The 19,982-nt window shown below is 47.2% G+C and overlaps 1 protein-coding gene and 1 pseudogene across 2 annotated transcripts in view; one reads left to right on the top strand and one right to left on the bottom strand.

Annotated features, from left to right (window-relative positions):
• The window catches only part of PIGA (phosphatidylinositol glycan anchor biosynthesis class A), a 153,746-nt gene extending 152,684 nt beyond the window's left edge, over nt 1-1,062 (bottom strand). Inside the window, exon 1 of the mRNA XM_086934414.1 lies at nt 776-1,062. The gene's annotated coding sequence lies outside the window, so the exon portion shown is untranslated. The remainder of the gene's footprint in view (nt 1-775) is intronic.
• A 975-nt stretch (nt 1,063-2,037) lies between these two features.
• LOC147697739 (histone deacetylase complex subunit SAP30L-B pseudogene) lies at nt 2,038-3,498 on the top strand (annotated as a pseudogene). The gene has a single exon (XR_015299157.1). The product of XR_015299157.1 is annotated as a histone deacetylase complex subunit SAP30L-B pseudogene (transcript).
• Nucleotides 3,499-19,982: the final 16,484 nt, after the last annotated feature.

Here is a 19,982-nt window from a genome sequence, read left to right as displayed (position 1 = left end):
CTATAATGCTGCCCTCCCTTTACCTTTGGTCCTAGGATGCTTGATTCCGGTTCAGGAAAGACATGGCCGGCAGTTCAGGCTGGGCTGTTCCCATGAGGCACAGGGTCAGACTGATTTGCATATGGCCATGTCTGAACTGGGGTGGCTTGGTGAGCAAAATAACGATGGATTAAATCCAGCTCTGTGACTGGTGGTGAATGTTTTGCCATTGTGGAACATTCCGTCCATCATCTAGTGTGTTTTGGTGTTCTCCCTTTACCTAGCATTGACAATAATTGAGCCAGAAGCGTTGCTCTGGCAATAAATAAATCAAATGGCTCGTGAATTAAAGGCAGAAAATTCAGTTGAGAATGAATGCACTTAGATGGGTCTCACGGTTGGAAACTGCATGATTGATAGCGGTGAGACGCAAATTGCTCCCTTCCTGTCATGGGCCAGGTTGAAGGTAAAAGACACTTAACTGAAGTTACTGAACACCGCCTCCAATGAAGCAGTGGCAAAGAGACAAGCACGGTCAGGTGACAGCAAAGTCCATTACTGCTTTCCTGGGTTTGTGCCACAGCTCCACATTATCCAGCTTGTCAGAAGGGCATCTGTGTGGCCCATACTCTGGAGTTACAAAATACAAACTGCATCTCTGTTGTAACTCTAACAAAATTAAATACAGCTTCGTAGTGCCAGGAAGCTGAGAAGGTAACAACGCACGTGATGCATAGCACCATGAGCAAACCAGCCATCAGAATATTGTATGGTTGAATTTAGAGCGCATACTTACATTATTCAAAGCGGAACTGCAAGTCCCACATTGCAATGTGAGCTGAGCAAGTGCCAAGGCTTGTCTAAAGTAATCGCCCGGGTCGTAGAGGCTTGAGTGAACCCCAAAAAGGACAGCAACTTCCTCCTAGAGGGTAGCGCGCGGACCCCAGCAGCCATCCTGCCCTATCAGCTGGTGTGCAGAGCTCCGCAGCTTCATCTATGCTCACCCCGGAAACAACATAGCCCCAAAGCAGCAGCTCTCGCCATGTTTGTTAAAAAAGAATCACTTCCTCCCGGATATGAACTAGCCATCAAGAGGCGGCGCCCGTAGTCATGGAAATCATGGCAACCGTGGCATAAAAATAAACGAAGGACAGCAGGTAAAATTACGGACAAATGGCGTCCGTTAAAGAAACCTTCACGGCCAACGGACAGACGGCCGAAATTACGGGCTGTCCGTGAAATTTACGGACGGTTGGTCACCCAACTTCTACCACTATATTTGTGTTTATATTAGTAGTGCCAGTTTCCCAGACACTCCTAGCTGTAACTTTAGTGCCCTGCTTGTAGCACTAATGTTCGAGCACTATTGTCTCTCACCGCTGTACTCTATTGGCGTTTTTCTGCCACATTACCCCCGCTTTCTTTTCAATGCCTTGTCCAGTTAACAGAATCCCTCACGTAGTGCAGTGCATTTATTTACGTTCTTGCTTTCTACTTTGCAGCATCAAAATCAGGGCATTGTTTATTGTCTCCACTCTTCATTAAACCCTCCTATCCCAGAGTAACCCTGCTTGCTTATTTTCGTTCCTGATCTAAGTCACATTAATTTCGTATGCTACGATGAGGGCTACTCTTGTATATGTTTGTAAGCTCTGTCATTCAATTCTTAACTTTCAGACTTCGTTTAGCTTTTTGGTGTAATTAACATAAAACAAATCCATCAATTAGTGCTGATTGAGACTATACAAATACTGCCAAGGTATTACGTTGCAAAGTTACCAGATTGCAACGACGTCCTCCTAGATCTTAAGGAATTCAGTTGTTATCATTAATAAGAGTTTTTAACACATTTAAAATCAATTTACATCCAGTTAATGCTGCAACTTTTTGCCCACATCATTTTATAGGCGTCCCATACTTAATACTCTGATTGTAAACAGGAAAAGCGGGCTGTCTAATTTTTATTCTCCGAGGAAGAAATTGATCTAACCTGATGTTGGGGATGCAGCTTGTTTAATGGTCAGTTGTGATAAGAGGGGCTGCTGGCAGAATGGTAACTGCTCAGGTAGCAGGAAATTGGCCAGCAATTACTGAAACGACACCCAGTTTTCATCTCTGGGTCATACACACTTTACTTTTTGAAGAAAATTCTTGGTGGGTGGAGTTTCAAAGTCTCCCAAAATGAATGGATTCAGCACTGAGGAGGACAGTAGAGATGAACCACCTGCACCTAGCACTCCGTTTTATGGCCAAAGCTGCTGCCTGATTGACGATGGGGAAAGATGTGTTCGGCCAGCTGGAAATGCGTCCTTCAGCAAGCGCATCCAGAAGAGTATCTCTCAGAAGAAGCTGAAGCTGGACATCGATAAGAGCGTGAGACATTTGTACATATGCGACTTCCACAAGAACTATATTCAAAGTATGAGGAACAAACGGAAGAGAAAAACGAGTAATGATGGTGGAGACTCGCCCGAGCACGAGACAGATGTCCCAGAGGTTGACCTGTTTCAGCTGCAAGTGAACACACCCTGGCGATATAAAAGGCACTACAGGCTGCAAACGCGGCCCGGCCTCAACAAGGCTCAGCTTGCAGAGACTGTCAGCCGTCACTTCGGTAACATTCCGGTGAATGAGAAGGAGACCCTGGCATATTTCATCTACATGGTGAAAAGCAACAAAAGTCGCATGGACCTGAAATCGGACAGCAGCAAACCACTGGATTGAGGACTTCTGGAGACAGCAGAGAAAGGTGCCCTGTGGTGATTCTTTCTCCTGGACCTTGTTGAGGGCAATTGACTCCAAGACCATCCTGGTGATGGTGGCTTCTGGATTTTATTTTTGTGGGGAGGAGTATATTGTCTCCCCCTTGATCTTGTTGGGTGAGCTGCTTCTTTTGGACCCTGTATGGGCAGCTTGTTTCTGGGGAGGGAGCATTGCAGTATATTGCGCTGTCAGGAAGCTGTGGATTCTTTTACTGAGCTTGTAGGTGTTTATAGGATGGTGAGGGGTCAGGTTATGCTGGAATTCCTGGACCTGAGAAAGTGTTATAGTTCTTGATGCTGAAAGAAGGAGCAGATTATCAACTTACTTGATCCAAGGAAATTATCTGACTCCATACAAGGAGCGGCTTGACATCACATGGAACTTCACCAGCACCCCTCTATGGTTTTGTGACACCTACATGAGAATGATGAACTTTCCATGCTGGGTCAGTTAGAGGATCCAAGTGTGTGGCTATGTGGAAACCTTCCAGAGAGGCTTGGACATGTTGAATAACTCTTTAAAGTTGGCCTGCATTTTAGAGGACAATCACAATTTAAAAATAAAATGGGCTTTACAGGAAGAATGTACGCTCCTGGTCTACAGTGGCCAATGTTTTGAGGTCTGTGGAACTTGAGTCTGAGTTTGTTATGGGATGGGATCTACAGCACGCTATAAGAACTGCTGACTGTTGGGGCAAGGCCCCTTTGTACTACCAAGATAAGAGCCCTACCTTGAAGAGCTCTACAACTTGTATATTAATAGTGTAGGGGGGGCAATATGAGCAGATGTTTGTCATCTTTTGTATATATTTGCCTGTTTGGATGAGGTTACTTATTAATTTCTCAAAGTTGCCTCATTCACTGTGGATACCTAGCTGACCTAAGCAGGCTTGTGCCTTCTTCTCATCATGGAAGCAATCTAATACCATGATTCTATAGCCAAATGATCTTGACGGTTTAGTCCAGAAAATGTGTTTAATAAAAGATGCTTTTTAGCATGTGCGTCAGCCCTTTTCACAGTTCGAATTAAAGCATTTGGTTACTCAAGCTGTGGTGGTACATGGGTTTGAAGAGCTTCTTGCATGTAATATGGAAGACATGTTCCCACCACTAGTCTATTTACCACGTATGAGGGACCTATTTACTAGAAATTTGGAAGGACCTGGATTTTAATGAACCATTCTCTTTCTTGGATGTAAGACTTGGGATTAGAGTACTGTTCCTCTTTACTGTGCTTGGAAGGCTTTTGTTTTAGAGCAGTAGTCGTGGCACGAAGAGTACACTATGCTATGTTTGGAGCATAATTATTTTGCATGAAGTGAGGAAGTCCTTGGGTTTCATACACAATTCTATGTGTACTGACTGTGCAGAAGGCTGTATTCCTGGTGCTTAGTTCTTTGCATGACATGGAGAAGTATCCTTGTTTAATGAGTGGAAGATCTGACTGTAAAGCACTTGTACTAGTATTTTTAAAGCACTATTTTTTGCATGAGGGGTAAATGACTCTAGGATTAGCATGCTATTTGGCTTAGAAGGTTGGGCTGTTGCTGAAAATGTGAGTTCTGTTAGATGGCACTTTGTTTAATCTGGCTTGATATTCTCTCCCTTCTGCTGTCCTTTCTGGGAACCACAATAGTCACTACAGAGTTTAGTAGTAAATTGAAAGCTTGCTACGGCCACTGAACTAGTAGCACTACAAATATTCCTAAAAAAAACGAATTCACAAAATCTTCATTCAAAAATACCTGTCACCCAGGCCTTTTTTTTAATTTAATTAGTCTAGTTGTGGCTAAGCTTTTTAGGCTTTCCAGGAATTTCAGGTACCCTTGGCCTCCTGTTTGCTTGTCTTTCTTCGTGTGACTTTATGCGCTTAGAGGCCGTGAGGCTGTAGACATGCCATTTGTCCTTCAGACCTGGTCCTGCTGCTCTGTGTGGTCTGAAACATTGCAGTTAATGCTTTTGACCCACAGAATTAATGTTCTCTGAGTTATACAGATGACAGAATAAGCTGTAACTCACATTCTTGGCAGCACAGAAAGCTGATTAAAACAGCACGTGTGAGAGTAGGAGAAGAGTGTAGTCTAATAGACTGCCTTCTTCCTGGTTAATAAACATTTTACAGTTCAATATGCTTTACATTGCAGTTTAATGAGCATGACGTTTGCCTATGTGTGGTGCTTTCTTCTTTTGGAGACTGCTGGTCTTTGAGTGCTGGTTTATGAAGCATTTCATGCTTACTCACACACCCTACTGCAAGTGCCAATGACGTTTTCCTGCAAGTGCTAAACTCTCCTTTGCAAATGCCAGATCTTGCTCCGCCAGTGTGCCTAACCCGTGTCCTGAAAGTAAACAGAATATTTCCAGTATTTACCACTGAAGCATAGGCTCCAGTGAAATGGATGCCTACCTCCAGGCAATAGCACTGAGACCAACACCTCGATTCACATTGGATTGTGAAAGCTTGGTGTTTTGTGAACGTAGTTGTTAGAGGATCACTTGATTTTTGCCCCAAACTGTTGACCCATGTAATTCTAGTGCCATTATCCATAGGAGAGGAGGTAGGTCTGCTTTGGTCAGTAGATGAAATAGAGCTGACCATCACAGCATTCTCTTAGTCCTCACTGTTGGAGTACTTTGTGTATAAATGAGCATGACTGTTTTTATTCAATGTCAAATGATTTTAATTACCGAAAATATTTTTGCCAACATAACAAGCAATCTGTAAAGTGCTTTCTCCCTCCAAAAGCAAATACCTAATAATTTACAAAGTAATTCTACCTTGAATGAGTCTAGGCCCAGTCTATTTGTGAGACCGACACATACAAGCATTCCAACTATAGGCCATGTATTGAAATGCTTCAGTCTTATACAAGTTTCCCTACCTTATATCACATTTTGTCCTGGGTTTGATGGTTCTTGGAGGTATATAGGACTGGTTCTGCTGATAGTGTGTTGGCTGCTGAACACTGTTCTACAACTAGTTTGGAGCAGTGTGTGCTTTCTTTCAAGTTTTACAGCTCTGCTTCATCATGCCTTACCCTTTCTTTTTTTGTTACTGTTACTCTGTCTCTGATTTACATGTGAATTGAATGGTATTGATTCAGTAGGCCTTATTTTAAAAATCGGAAACCTCCTTGTTTGTATCATGTGATGTTTTTGTTAAACACTGTTGTGGATAACTTGTCGTTTTTAAATGTCTAAACTTGTTCCGTTGCTCATTTCTTGTGAAATGTCTTCCTAATGTTGGGATTGTCTCTTCCATTGCTGCCCTTCTCCAGACCGTAAACTCAGCTCATCATTATGTTGAGCCAAATGTTGTATTGGAAATTGTGGTGTCGCGCTCTAGTCTACGAGCGTGAACGCGATGACGCGTCACGCTATGGACAAGAGCGAGGCGCGTGCGCAGCGTAGAGTATAAGAAGAAAGGCGCGAAGGTGTCAGCGCGATTGGTGACCGATGCAGCACATAGCTAGACGCTCGGCGCTCTTTAACGATTTTGAGCTATGTTTGATGTTCAATAAAACCAGTTGAACTCTACTACGACTCCGTGCACTGTGTCACAAAGGGGGAACCTTAACATACATTACAGTGGCGACGAGGATTGGGATTTCCCCACTGTGCACGCACAGCAGTACCGAGAGTCGAGTCCCGGAGACGGAGTGGAACTTCCCTCGTCGAGACATCAACGGACGAGAAGCACTAGCAACGCAAAATCGTAGAGCGTGGCAGAAGCGCACCACCACCACTTGACAGTGAACCAGCCTACGGGCCACACCTCAGGTCAGTGCGGTCCCGGAGAAGAGGGGTCCCCCAGCCGGCACGCTGGCAACTAAAGGCGCTGTCCAGACCCCAGAAGAGGGCGAGCAAAACTCCAACCCTCCACGAGGCGCAGAGGACAACACCCCAGGCAGTCCCAGAAGCCAAGGAGACGCTGCAAGTAGGGCAGAAGGCCCCAGTGCGTCGAATAACCCCAGGGCCCAGACAGAAGCGCCAAAAGACGTACCCAAGATGGCGAACCAATCATCCGCGCTGATGGCACCCATCCCCTTCTTACCCAGGCCAGGTGAACCCCAAATGAAATGGGAAGACTGGAGGGAATATTTCAGGAACTACATAGAAGCACTCGAAGATGAGAACGGAGGACCATACGCCCCAGCGCGAAAGAAGAGACTGTTGCTCCACAACTTAGGCCCAGAGGGGGTGAGAGTGTTCGCCAACATAGTTCCTAAGGAACGCAAGGCTACAGAGGACGATGTGTTCCAAAATGCGCTGGAAGATCTAGACAACCACTTCCGTCCGGCAGTGTGCGTTTCCATAGACCGCTACAATTTCCAACAAAGGAAACAAGAAACAGGGGAGTCAATCGACGACTACGTAGCCGCTCTGCGGCGCCTGGCCATCACGTGCAAGTACGGAACACTGCAAGATGAGTACATAAAAGACCAGATTGTGATGCACACCACCAACAAATCGATCCAGGACAAACTATGGGCACAAAGCGAAACATCGCTTAAGGACGTCATAGCCATGGTGAAAAAAGCAGAGATGTCGAAGCGCTGCGCAGATGCGGCCAAACGAGAAAACACACAGAAACAAATGGTCAACAAAATCGACGAAGCCCCGACCATGCACAAACAAAAAAGTTCCTATGGCGACCAGAAGCAAGAACCCAGATGGACAGGGAAACAGATAAGTCGCACGCCCACAGAAAACAAGTTCTCATGCTACAGGTGCGGCAGCACGGCCCACTCGGCACAAGACAAACGTTGCCCAGCGTTTCGCGCCAGATGCGCGTTCTGCGGCCTGGTCGGCCATTTTGAAAAAGTCTGCCGAAAAAAGGGAAGAAGGACCACCGTGAAGTGTGTCGAGTCAGCACCGTCTGAAGTCGGAGCGGAAGAAGACCTGGAAGACAGCGACATGGTACTATGCATCGAAGGGCAGGTACTAGAAGTGACGGGAAGACGCACAGACAAACCGCGCACAGACATGTTCATCGGCGGGGTGAAAGTGCACGTGGCAGTGGACTCGGGATCCCCCTGGACGATAGTACAACGGTCCATTTGGGAAGGAGACTTCGTGCCCACAGTGGGTCCAGAGCTGCATCCACCAGACATCCGGGCCATTTCCTACACAGAGAACACCATTCCCATGATAGGTTTCCGACCACTGAAATTTGAATTCCGAGGCAGAACGGCGACCTGCAAGTTATACGTGGCCGAAAAAGGCCCCTCAGTCCTGGGATGGAGAGATGCAGGATACTTAGGTATAAGACTGGATCCAGGGGGCAAGGAACAAATCCTCCTGACGGAAGAACAGCCCATCACAAACGGCGAAGAGTGGAAAGAAACCTACCCCAAAGTGTTCGACGGCACGGTAGGAAAATTTGACAAATTCGTCCACAAAATAATACTCAAAGAAGGAGCGACGCCAGTAACACACAAAGTCAGGAACATCCCCATATCCACGAAGGAGGCCGTACAAGCTGAACTCCAGAGACTAGAGAAGCAGGGCATCATAGAGCCCATAGACAGTTCGGAGTGGTTGGCCCCCCTGGTGGTGGCCAAGAAGCCCAATGGCAAGGTCCGTCTATGCGTAGACCTCCGTGAACTCAACAAGTGCCTCATTGTGGAAAAGTTCCCTCTTCTCAGAATAGAGGAAATGTTGGCGAAAACCAAAGGCATCACCCACTTCTCCACCATCGACCTCACGTCAGCATACCACCAAATCGACCTGCACCCGGCAAGCAGAAAGTACACCTCCTTCATAACGCCCTTTGGATGCTACCAATTCCGCCGTATGCCCTTTGGCCTGGCATCGGCCGCCGCAGTCTTCCAAAAATTAATGCATTGCTTATTGAAAGACATACCCGGAGTCCAGTATTTTCAAGATGATATCCTGGTCATGGGAACCAACAGGGAAGATCACGATGGGAAACTGACCAAGGTGCTCGGAGTGCTGCAAACCAGAGGCCTCACGGCGGAGTGGAGCAAATGTAAAATAGGGTTACCCTCCGTAACCTATTTGGGACATGAAATAGGGAGCCAGGGCATTTCGCCAAAAGGGACGAACGTGAGAGCCATCAAAGAGGCCGAGGCTCCGAAATCCAAAGAGGAGGTACGGTCGTTCCTTGGAATGGCAGAGTACTACAGCCGGTTTGTGAGACATTTCGCGACCAAGACGTACAGAATGCGTCTACTCATCCGAGACAAATCGAAGTTCGAATGGGATGCGGAAGCCCAGAGAGAATTTGAAATGGTGAAGAAAGACATTAGTGAAGCCATCCCGTTACAGGGCTATGATCCCTCAGGGAACACCATCCTGACAACAGACGCAAGTGACAAGGGCTTGGGAGCGGTGCTGGCACAGGTGAGGGAGAACGGCTCCGTAGAGACAATCAGTTTTGCGTCACGAGCCCTATCCCCCACAGAACAAAGATACAGCGTCATAGAAAAAGAGATGCTGGCAGTCACGTGGGCAATGAGCAAGTTTCGGCAGTTCATCTGGGGCACCAGGTTCAAACTCCAAACAGATCACAAACCCTTAGTCAAAGTCTTGACGTCCTCGGGCCATGACACAGCCACCCCACGAATCGCGAAGATGACGCTCAAATTACTGGACTATGTGTATGACGTTGAATACCTGCCGGGCACCCAGAACAAGGTGGCTGACTACCTCAGTAGGGCATCTGCCATGGAGGAAGCCCCGGTGGCAGCGCCGGAAACAGACGAGATGGTAGCGATCATGATGGACAATGAGACGTCGATAAGCAGTCAGGAATGGGCTGCAGCCTATGAGCGAGATCCAGAGATGTCAGAAGTCAAAAAACACCTCACATCCGCCTGGCCTGACAAACGGAAGCTCAGAGAATAGATGAGAAAGTTCTACGAAATTCGAGAAGAACTGTCCCTGAGTGACTCCGGAATTTTCCTATACAGAGGAGAGAGGGTTGTTCCACCTGAGGCCCTTGTACCGACATTGCTGAAACAACTACACGAAGGGCACCTAGGCATTGTGAAGACTAAGGCCCGGGTGAAGCAGATGTACTGGTGGCCGGGTATGGACGCCCAGATTGAAAGACTGGTGAGAGAGTGTGAACAATGCCAAGGAGCAGACAAAATACTCCGACCCCTCAGACCAGCAATAGGAAAATTCGATAACCCCCAAAACCCATGGGAAGACATAGCCATTGACATCCTGGGGCCAGTGCTGGACAATAGGGGAGTAAACAAATTCCTGTGTGTAGTTATTGACAAGTACTCCAAGTGGCCAGAAGTGGACGTACAGGAGGCCATGGACACCGAGACCATTTTAAGATTCTTAACCTCTTTGTTCTTAAGAGAGGGCATACCCAAGAGTATACTTAGTGACAATGGACCCCAGTTCGTCTCTGAAAAATGGTCCCGATTCATGAAGAGGAATGGAATCATATCTAAGCACACTGCGATATACCACCCAGCAAGCAACGGCCAAGTGGAGAGGTTTAACCGCGTGCTTATGGGCTCAATACAAGCGGCCATCACACAAGGGAAGGACTGGGAAGCAGAAGTACATAGCATGTTGTGGGCATACAGGATCACCCCACCGTGGTAGGATACAGCCCCTTCCAAATCCTAAGAGGCCGATTCCCGTTCACCCGGGACAACGTTGTGTGGAGAGAAAAGACTGTAACCAGCAAATGGTCCCCAGCAGTAGTACAGAACAAGTTAAACAAGGCCCAAAAGGTATAAGCCGCCTACTACAATAGACGGCGCAACGTAAAAGAGACTGTGTTGGAGGAAGGAGAATGGGTTAGAGTCAAACTACTCACACTACAGAAGAAGGGAGACAGCAAGTATAGCCCACCCTTGCAAGTCAAAGAAGTCCGAGGTAGGGCTGCGCTACTCAGCGACGGCAAAGTGTGGTCCCAAGATCGCATGGCGAGAGTCAACAAGATCGTGAATTGGCCTAAATCAGAGGAAGAGGAGATATGCATAGGAGGAGAAGAGGAGAATCCCGTGAGTGAGGAAAGCTTAAGAGAAACCATCGAGGACAGAGAAGAAGGAGGAGGAAGTGAGACACGTATAACAGAATGTGCAAAAGACCATTCCAACCTTGAAGCTGCTAAGGAGAGAGACAATGGAAAAGACATTGAGAATCTGCCTGGAGTAGACGGAGATGAGGAGGACAAACCAGTAAGGCGGACCCGCACAGGCAGAACTGTCGCCTTACCCGCAAAGTATAGAGACTATGATATGAGTGGACTCTAGAGGTTCCTCCCCCAGCTCACTTAATAAAATTGTTGTGTCAAAGGAGGGAGATATGTGGTGTCGCGCTCTAGTCTACGAGCGTGAACGCGATGACGCGTCACGCTATGGACAAGAGCGAGGCGCGTGCGCAGCGTAGAGTATAAGAAGAAAGGCGCGAAGGTGTGAGCGCGATTGGTGACCGATGCAGCACATAGCTAGACGCTCGGCGCTCTTTAACGATTTTGAGCTATGTTTGATGTTCAATAAAACCAGTTGAACTCTACTACGACTCCGTGCACTGTGTCACAAAGGGGGAACCTTAACATACATTACAGAAATGCAGCAGCGGTGCGTCCATTGGGGCGTAGGGGCGTAGCCCTACCAGCCACAATGGACCCGCATCGCGGCCGCCGGCCGCAATCCTTACTATTCATTTTTTATTAAATACATTGCAACAATCCCTCCGCCCTCAGCCCACCGCCGGGAATTGTGCAGGGGGGAGGGGGGGGGGGTGGCCTGCAGCTTGAGTGACACTCAGGCAGACCGTAGTGCACTGTGCGCATGCTTGGGATTGTTGGTTACTATCTCAAGCATGCGCACTAAGTTCCCCAGCGGGACCCAGGGGGGTACTTGTTCGCCTGCTGCCAGTGCCACAGCCCGGGTTTTCAAAGGGCGACAGGGAGAGCAGCAAATGTGCCCCCCCCAGCGCCAGGATTGGCTGGTCCACCAGCATGCAGCAGCCATTGGATGCCGCGCGGGGGGTGGCGCGCACACTGTTGACGCACACGCTGCGAGGAGGAACAGGATGTCGGCGGACGGCGGTAAGAAAACTTCGGCAAGTTTTGTAATGTATGTCTATCTATGTAGTTGCATTCCCCGACCCCTTTGCAGAACGGAATTAGCCACCAGGGTCCGGTTAATTGCTTGAGAGTGGAACGCAGAGGAGAATATGAAAAGTCATTATTTCCGGGGGGGGGACCTAATTCTTCTGAGCGTTTACATTCTCATCATCCGAGTTCCAGGGGCTTGTTGAAAATCTATCTTAGTCAATGATGTGTGCCAAAGAACTGAAAATAATGAAATCCGTGAAAGGGGCTCCACCTGCGCAGTTGAAGCCCGGTTGCGTAATATATAACCTTCCATTTCAAAAGTCCTTTTTTTTCATTAGCCAAGAAATCAAAAATGCCACGGGGCATTATTGGGATTCTCGGGTGTCCGGTGTTCATATTAGCTCTGAAAAGTCAACTTTCCAGAGGAATGACAGAGTATTAATACAGCTCTGAAGGGGCTTTCTACGGGGAAGTGAGGTGAATATAAATCAGAAACCTTATTCTGCTCTGTCCTCCTCTGGGCCCATCACTAGCTTTGCTTCTCTCTCGATGTACATAATAAATGATGGCTATTGTTATCGTAAAGACCCGTATACACAGACATTGCCATAACTGCGAGTTATAGGTTACCATTGACAAGCTGAATTGCATTACATAAAACCTCTATTGGTCATAATTGTTATATCTGTGCTGCGCAATGTATAAATAATAAGCACTATTCACTAATCACTTGTTTTCCTTAGCACATCCGTCCTTCCTTTATTTATTCAAGTAGCTCTGTGACTGGAGCTGGTTAAAAAGCATGTTTAGGTGCCATGAGGCGTCGTTGTTTAAAACTTTGTTGTAAAGTGCAGCAAACTGAAACACAAAGCACAGTCTATTCTGCTACTTGCTCCTGTAGGACCGAAAGAAGCCCCTGTAGGAATACCCTTCCATTTTCCTTCAGCTTTGAGCTGTGCAGATGAGCTGTGCAGACCTATGAACACCATCTATTCTTCATGGAAGTATTATCCAATTTCGCGAGAGGCAGGAAGTCATTTTATGAGGATACTAAACAGGTCTTCAATGCTTCTGCCAGAAAATTTGGATAATAATCGCTACACGAAAGATGACCGACCTCCGTAGCTTACACTGAGAGGAGCACAATAATGTCTGAAATTACGTCAATTGGATAATGAGCTTCTTGACTATGTTAAACCAAGAGGACACAAGATAATAAGGGGTGCAGCCAGGAAAGGGGGGCAAGCAGTGGGGGTGGGGTGTGGGGAGGGCTGTACTGCAGACCGAGGGGTACAGCCAGGACAGGGGGTGTAAGCAGGGGGGTCGGAGGGTAGAGGGGAGAGGTGTGCTATAGTCCGAAGAGTACACCAGCACAGGGGGCAAGCAGGGGGGGGACGGGGGTGAAGGGGAGAGCTGTGCTTCAGTCCGAGGGGTGCAGCAGGACAGGGGTGCAAGCATGGGGACAGGGTAGAGGGGAGAGCTGTGCTGCAGTCAGAGGTGTACAGCCAGGGCAGGGGGTGCAAGCAGGGGGCAGGTGTGGGTCACAGGGGTGCAACCAGGGCAGGGAGGGCAATTAGGGGGACGGGGTGAAGGGGAGAGCTGTGCTTCAGTCCGAGGGGTGCAGCAGGACAGGGGTGCAAGCATGGGGACAGGGTAGAGGGGAGAGCTGTGCTGCAGTCAGAGGTGTACAGCCAGGGCAGGGGGGTGTAAGCAGGGGGCAGGTGTGGGTCACAGGGGTGCAACCAGGGCAGGGAGGGCAATTAGGGGGACGGGGTGGAGGGGAGAGCTGTGCTTCAGTCCGAGGGGTGCAGCAGGACAGGGGTGCAAGCATGGGGACAGGGTAGAGGGGAGAGCTGTGCTGCAGTCAGAGGTGTACAGCCAGGGCAGGGGGTGCAAGCAGGGGGCAGGTGTGGGTCACAGGGGTGCAGCCAGGACAGGGAGGGCAATTAGGGGGACGGGGTGGAGGGGAGAGCTGTGCTTCAGTCCGAGGGGTGCAGCAGGACAGGGGTGCAAGCATGGGGACAGGGTAGAGAGGAGAGCTGTGCTGCAGTCAGAGGTGTACAGCCAGGGCAGGGGGTGCAAGCAGGGGGCAGGTGTGGGTCACAGGGGTGCAACCAGGGCAGGGAGGGCAATTAGGGGGACGGGGTGGAGGGGAGAGCTGTGCTTCAGTCCGAGGGGTGCAGCAGGACAGGGGTGCAAGCATGGGGACAGGGTAGAGGGGAGAGCTGTGCTGCAGTCAGAGGTGTACAGCCAGGGCAGGGGGTGTAAGCAGGGGGCAGGTGTGGGTCACAGGGGTGCAACCAGGGCAGGGCGGGCAATTAGGGGGACGGGGTGGAGGGGAGAGCTGTGCTTCAGTCCGAGGGGTGCAGCAGGACAGGGGTGCAAGCATGGGGACAGGGTAGAGGGGAGAGCTGTGCTGCAGTCAGAGGTGTACAGCCAGGGCAGGGGGTGTAAGCAGGGGGCAGGTGTGGGTCAGAGGGGTGCAGCCAGGGCAGGGAGGACAATACACAGAGGCAGGATATTTAGCCATCAGTGAAGATTGAGACATGCTGCAACTCTTTAAATGAAAATTTAGGGCAACATAAAGTGTTTGTCTGTGCTCTCATTATATGTGTTCCGTGGAAATGTGGACAACAACACTCCCTACGTAAATTCGTTCACACCTCCAGTAGAAGCGCAGTACGTACGGCTGTTTCCACAGGTGTGCAGAAGACATTGCACTTTAAGGATGAAGCTACTGGGATGCGAATTGTCAGGTCAGCCTATAACTTTATGATATTAATTTGGAATGGATTGAAAAGACTATATGTGCATATTGCTATAGTATATACAAATGTGCAGAGTGTCGTATGGCATTTACTACTATTCAGAGGGTGGGAAAGGGCTATGACTCTTAAGAGCCGAAGCCTCTTGCCGAACTCAGAATCTCTTGAGTCCACTCACGCCACAGGTTCTTCCAGGTAATAATGACGCTTTCAGGCAACAGGGGCGTTAATGGTGAGAGAGAGAAGCAGCAGGGCGATTAATGGTGAGAGAGAAGTAGCAGGGCGATTAATGGTGAGAGAGAAGCAGCAGGGCCATTAGTGGTGGTGAGAGAGAGGCATCAGGGCAGTTATGGGGAGCGAGAAGCAGGCAGTGCGTGACTAGTGAGTGGGAAAGGTGTTAACAGTAGGAGGGAGACGGGAGAGTTAATGGTAGAAGGAAGACAGGACGTCAGCGGAGAGAGAAGGCGATGGGGGCACTGTAAGAGGGAGACGGGCATTAATAGAGAAAGGAAGACTGGGGCGTCAGGCAGGCCCCTGCTACGCTTCATGGAGTGCGGGTCTTCCTGCCCGAGGCCACTGAATATATTTGGAGACATGGGAGACTCGGCGGCTCCTCATTGTGTTCCGGGAAGGGAGTGGGCACCGTTTTTATCACGCCTCTGAGGAGCATTCGTGGTGAGATGGAGACATGGGCCTTAACGTAGAGGGCAGTGGTTTTAGTGATGAGATGGATAGAATGGTCCATGGAAAGGAGACCTTGTGTCAATGGCAAAGGGAGACGGGCATCAGTTATGGTTATAGGGAGAGCATGCGTTCATTATGCTTTAGGGGAAAAAGGCAGAGGTAACCCTGAAAGTAAGGGGTGACATGGAGGGCTTGGCTCCACAAAGAGTTGAGGAAGGCAGCCAGTAGAGCAATAGGAAGGAAAATCGAGACCTCGCCATAATAAAACCTAAATAAATGTACGAAGAGGAAAACGAGAAAAGAAAAAGGAGCTGGGCTTTTTGGGGTGTGTGGAGAAAAGGGACAGGGCAATGTGGGAGAACGCAGACGAAGCAGTCAGCCACGTTTGTCTTATATAACATGTCCCATACACTGTTTTACACACCTATGATTGCTAGTCTCTGTGTAATGTGTGCGTTATGTACAGTGCTGTTATGTACAGTGGTGTTCATTCGACTTACTATGTTGCTGGAGTGCATTTGTTTTTTTTGCAACTGATTCTATGACTTTTAGGGGTGTATCCTCGAAAGTCTCCTGTTAATGTGGCTGACCTGCTTGCTGAAGTGCACTTTATACTTGCTTTTGAGTGACACCAAGTATTGCTGGTTTAATTCGATTCCGTTTGCTGACTTGTGATGCACGGCTTGATGGGTGCATGCGTTTATTTCCCTGTGACTAATTTGTTCTGATATAATTGTCTTATTTGCAATAGTTTTCAGTACACAGTTTGCTCAATCAGTTATAATTTTGTGTGACTACCTGGATTCCTGGAGTGCCTCTGACTTCATTCTGTTTCTTTACTTTTTGTGACTGTTGGTCCTGCGGGGAAACATTTTCAATTTATGTTGTCTTGTTTACTGGGAGCATTGCTTTTATTTTCCTTTAGTGTAATAGGCTGGCTGGTGAAGTGCACTTCCCATAGTGTGCAGTCACTTCAATTTGCCTTTAGGTGACTACCTGGCTTGATGGTGGTTTTCTATTTGATTTCATGTAACTCCTTGTCTTGATGAGTGCATTGGTTTTAGTTTGTTTGAGGTAACTGCTTCACATGCTGGTTTCATCACACAGCTGACACCCACCCTGAGAAAAGCCAGAGCTGCCCTGTAAGTGGTATGAACACCAGTACGCTTAGGTTCCTTACAGCTCCTTCACTTGAAGTGGGTTACCACCTACCCGTTACTTTTTGTATCCTGCTCGTACCAAGTCTGATCCTGACCCAGACCAGTCCCCACAGTTGCTCCAGATTAAGGGACATTGTCATGTGATCTCAGGCGCGATGTAAAGATTACCAGTGAGCTGAGGACTCTTTTGGCTCAAGAACAAACTAGCTGGAGACCCTTGCGGTTGTTTAAAGATTTAAGATCAGCCTGTAACTCAGTCTTGAGCTGGGTGGGTGACCTCGATTACAAAGTGGCTGTGCCAGATGTCCCATTATGACCCCTTTTGCCTGTCTCCCCTTCAGACGCAGAGGGCGTAAAACTGGGGGGCGCTCAACCCTGCCAAAAAACTGAGGGGTGACCCTAAGAGCACAGCTGCCATCCAATCAGGGGTGGGATGCTTTGGTGTGCTGGTCTGGTTTTCTGGGTGACTGGTTTTCTGACTTATGACTGCGCATTCCTTTCAGTCTGCACTTGCTTCAGTTTACTTTTTGAGTCACTGTCTAGTTTGCTGGATGTATTGCTTTAATTTTTTGACTTGCTTGGTGCTTTTATGTTGGTGCCTGCATGCTGAAGTGTACTCTTCTTCAGTTTAAATGTATGTGACTGGCCTGTTGACTAACACCCTGCTTTCAAAGTGAAGGTTCACAGGTTCACTCTTGCTTTAGTTTACTTTTGTATGGTTGACTGAATGCACTGTTTTGCTGGATGCATTGCTTTAAGTTACTACTTGATGCATTTCTTTCAGTTTGCTTTCAAGTAATTGCCTCTCATTTTCCTAATGCTTTGTGAAGGCTGTTTCCCAACTGCTGTGCAACTTCTTCTACTCTTAGAGCTGAGATTTTCATGAAAGTCTTATAGTCTGAATTCAGCACATGAGCGTAATAGGACTGAATGTATGAAGCTCTGTGGTTATACTGAATAAGCAGCTACCTATGTTATGCCATCTACTAATGTAATAACTGCACTTTCACAATTGCTTTATTAACCTTCCTGCTTTCTCAAATTTGCTTGAAAATGCACGATTTTTCTTCTTTTTTTTCAAAATTTTCTTGGGGGGGATTATCCCCCCAAACCCCCCTTTGGGGGTTCGGGCTCGCTCGCTGCGCTCGCTCGCTACGGTGCAGTATGCAAATCACTTTGCGCCCCACCACTTTGAAATGTCAACCACCGCTAGTGCAGAAATGTATGTTTTGTAATAAAGGCAACACTTCATTTGGGAAAAAAACAAAAACAAACGAAGGACTAGAAATCAAATACGCTTTTTCGGTCGACCCTGCACTGTATTTAGGTGCCTCTGGAGTATTGTCATCGCATGGCTTTTCTGTTTTCCCCCTAATCTTGCAGCGAGCGCACTCTTTGTTCATTTGTTTCGGGGCAGCAACACTAGGGCTCGTGTTTTGCTGACGGTTGCTGTCCCGGTTTGCAGGCTCCAGTTGACGCACTGCGAAATTCTGTATCCGCACTCCACATAAAGGCTCATGTGTGAACTCTACACTGCTGGGCTCCCTAAAATGTGGATTTCAACTTTGTTTAATTTTATTTGAGAGTCCGCGACCTTTTATTTGATCACATGGCAGCGCCTCACAGCCCAATGCTTTATGTTTCAGCATGGTTTCAGCATAACTTTCATTTTATGTACACGGTGCACGCTTTCAGACCGTGTTTTTCATGTTTATTTACACGTTTGTTGTTTTCCCCCATCAACCAGTGTTAAGAACCCTAAGAGGCCCGTCATAAAAGCACGGATAAATTTCAAGTTTTCAACTCATTTCATTATTTTTGTTCAATTTAAAGTTGTAATATGAGCGCCCTCTCCTGACCATTGATCAAAACAACTCTCTTACTATTGATAACTAACGTATTTATAAAAGTTCCAGTTTCTGTCAAACATCAGATTTGGTTTAGTAAAATCAGTTTTTTCGTTATTTTAAAAATACAAATAAACCCATTAGAAATAGAGCCTTATTCGGTATTTTGATAGATTTGAGACTCGACCAATAAATCCATCTGCATTCATTAGGGAGTAGGTCCAGTTCTCTGTAAGCTCAGCAATAACCTATCAATTGGGCATTAAATAATGTAAATCACAAATGTAGCAGCCACTTTAAAAACAAACCAAAAATAATAATTTTCACAGTTTGGCTCAATGTTGTTAACCAATTTTTTTTAAATAGTCTTTTTATTGTTGCATTTTCTACAAATCCGGCCATATACAGAATACAAAATAAAGTAATCAATCGGTACACGTTCATAGGTAACACAGCATTTGTACAAAAGGACTATCGTCAGCATTGGCAGTACATCGTATAGTTCACCTCCCTTCCCATTAATAGAGATTACACAATTTATTCTCATGTTGTTCGTCCTCTTCGATTGGGGAGTTGGTATTAAAAGGCAGACAGAGCAGCCCTCTAGTTGTATTCCATTTCCCCCATATTCTTGTCCATTTTTTCAGGCAGCCTCTACCTTCATATACCACCCTCTCAGTCTGCATACACCAATCCATGTCGGTTTTCCAATCTCCAAATGCAGGCGCAGAATCTGCCCTCCATTTCCTCGCAATGTTGCGCTTAGCCACTGTAAAGCCTAATGTGACCCAGGTTCTTTCTCCTGCTGTTAGGTCTGTTTTTTCCCCCAAATGTTTAATAAACACCAATTGGGCGAAATCTCCATCTTTCCTCCGCACACTGTAAGCATACATGTAGTAATATTTTTTCAATATTCTAGTATCTTCGGGCAGTCCCACCATAAGTGCAGGAATGTGCCTGTCTTTCCACAGTGCCTAGGGCATTCTGATGATTCAATTTTAACCAGTGTAGTGCTTGTGTAGTATGTTTGGTGCAATTTTTTTAATTGGACTAATTTAAATCAGGAGCGTATGGCTACCTTGCGGGATTATATGATGAAACAACTACTGTCTAAACAACTAATTACTTAACCACGTAGGCTAAACCACGAGCAATGCCGAACCACTACATTTTTAACAACGAGTACCTAAACCACGAAAATTATTACATTTTTTTCATTACCTGTTTCTACCACTATGTTCTTTAAAATCTGCATGTTTTTCACGGACGGAAACTCTCCCGAGACCTGAGTCCCGAGAACTGAGGTTCAGTAAATGGCTTTGTTTGGGGTGTGCCTGAAGGCAGCGTGTTTTCTGTGTCTGTTGATGTTTTCTAAAGTGCAGTAAAGACTAGCTTGCCTGTGTTGGGTTGATGGGCTTTTTACTGCTTTCTTTAGTTGATGAGCAAACACTGTGACAGAAGCAGAGGCGGCCTCACCGTGGTACTGTGTCTTGGAGTTTGGGCGCGTACTCTGAATGCTGCTGATATCTGTGTTTAGGGATGATTGTTTCTTCCTTGCTCTGGCTACACATCTCCATGTGTCACTGATTTACAATTAAGTGCCCATCAGTGTGGTGTTTCTCTAAGCAAAGCCCACAAATTAATAGAAACAGGCCTCCCGGATTTCCCAATGCTTCTGGTAATACATCCGTTGTGAAGAATACGCTTTGAGAACCAGCATTCACTTTTCT

The sequence above is a fragment of the Lissotriton vulgaris genome, chromosome 8, assembly GCF_964263255.1.
Source record: "Lissotriton vulgaris chromosome 8, aLisVul1.2, whole genome shotgun sequence".
Classification (NCBI taxonomy): Eukaryota; Metazoa; Chordata; class Amphibia; order Caudata; family Salamandridae; genus Lissotriton; species Lissotriton vulgaris.
The sequence above is the reverse complement of the archived record's forward strand: the minus strand, read 5'-3'. Positions and strand labels throughout refer to the sequence as shown.